Genomic DNA, 1,730 nt, shown 5'->3' with positions numbered 1-1,730 from the left:
TGCAAATATCTTAAAGTACAAGTGTATTCCAGTGTACTTGCTGTGCCTGATGCTTCGGAGATGTAGTAATGGTCAAGTTGCAGTGCCTGTCCTCAAGTAGCCTAAATTTAGACTGGGATTTCAAACCAGTAAAATGATTTTACTACACAGTCAGGTAAGATAAGGACAATTGCAGATAACCCATATATTGCTAGGAAGGCTCAAAGGAAAGCAATTGGTAATATTTGGTTTAGGCATATGAATAACAATTTGGAAGAGCTGCTCTTTGAGTTGAACGGTGAAGAAAATCATGGCTAAAGGTCTCAGCTCTGCCCTTGTTCTGCCAAGTCCAAATCCCAAGTCTGGGACTTCATTATTTTATGCTGTTTAATTGATGTATCTTCAGATGTGGGCTCATCTCTAGAGTCTGGGTACCTTGAATAATACAGGGACATAGTAGGTTATTCTTCTTGGAACAGATCACTTTCCTCAGGTAACTGTTGCTGCTGCTGCTGTTGCTGCTAAGTCGCTTCAGTCGTGTCCGACTCTGTGCGACCCCAGAGACAGCAGCCCACCAGGCTCCCCCGTCCCTGGGATTCTCCAGGCAAGAACACTGGAGTGGGTTGCCATTTCCTTCTCCAGTTCATGAAAGTGGAAAGTGAAAGTGAAGTCGCTCAGTCATGTCCGACTCCTAGCGACCTGATAGGGAACAGACAGCAAACATGACCACAATTCTTTGTAGCATCTCCCATCAAGAAGTGGAATCTGAGACTTCCTTGGCTGTCTGTCCAGTGGCTAAGACTCTGTGTTCCCAATGCAGGGGGCCCTGGTTCAATTCTTGCTCAGGGAACTAGATTCCACATGCCACAACTAATACCTGGAGCATCCCCCCAAATAAAAAAAGTAAATATTATAAAAGAAGCAAAATCTGTTTCCTTATCCCTTGAATCTGGGTTGGCTTTTCCATTGACTTGGATTAGCAATGGGATGAAAATGGCAGTGTACCAGTTTCATGCCTGGTCTTTAAGAGGTCTTATATTTCCACCTACTGTTATTTTCTTCTTTTTTTGTGTTTTGTTTTGCTAACATTTGTATTTATTTTTTAATAGGATTACAGAGCTGGAAAGGGTCTTGGAGATCTTGTCCTCACTCTTTTTAAAAAAATTTTATACTGGAGTATATTTGATTTACAATGTAGTGTTTGTGTCAGCTGACTTGCCACTTGATTCAATCATACATAGACGTATATCTGTTCTTTTTTTTCTCTTTCCCTGTATAGTTTATTACAGTGTTGGGTAGAAGTCCCTGTGCAATACAGTAGATCCTTGACTCTATTTTTACATAAAAATATGGAGCAGTTTCCAAATTTGCATGTCATCCTTGCGCAGGAGTCATGCTAATATTCCCGTATGGTTCCAACTTTAGTATATGTGCTGCCGAAGCAAGCACTCGTCCTCATTCTTTTAAACTTCTGAGAATCTTCTAAATTATAACCAATGCTCTTATGACAATTTCACATACACACTTCCCAGCCATAATGTGGCGCAGGCTCTTTTAAATTTCTGGAACTTTCCACCATTCCCTTTCACTGAGGAGAAATTCACTGATTTTTAAAAGATTTATATGTTATTGAGGTACCTAAGTTCCATGTGTACAATACTATATTTCTACCTCCATATATCTTAGTTTGCTCATCACCAAAAATTTAGTTTCCATACATGACCATACAGTTGATACCCTTTACTTATTTT

The 1,730-nt window shown here is 39.9% G+C and overlaps 1 non-coding gene across 1 annotated transcript; it reads right to left on the bottom strand.

Annotated features, from left to right (window-relative positions):
• Nucleotides 1-1,322: 1,322 nt before the first annotated feature.
• LOC138424945 (U6 spliceosomal RNA) lies at nt 1,323-1,428 on the bottom strand. The gene has a single exon (XR_011251040.1). It is a non-coding gene; the product is annotated as a U6 spliceosomal RNA (small nuclear RNA).
• Between the last annotated feature and the right edge of the window lie 302 nt (nt 1,429-1,730).

The sequence above is a fragment of the Ovis canadensis genome, chromosome 19 (genome assembly GCF_042477335.2).
Source record: "Ovis canadensis isolate MfBH-ARS-UI-01 breed Bighorn chromosome 19, ARS-UI_OviCan_v2, whole genome shotgun sequence".
In the NCBI taxonomy this organism is placed as follows: domain Eukaryota; kingdom Metazoa; phylum Chordata; class Mammalia; order Artiodactyla; family Bovidae; genus Ovis; species Ovis canadensis.
The sequence above is the reverse complement of the archived record's forward strand: the minus strand, read 5'-3'. Positions and strand labels throughout refer to the sequence as shown.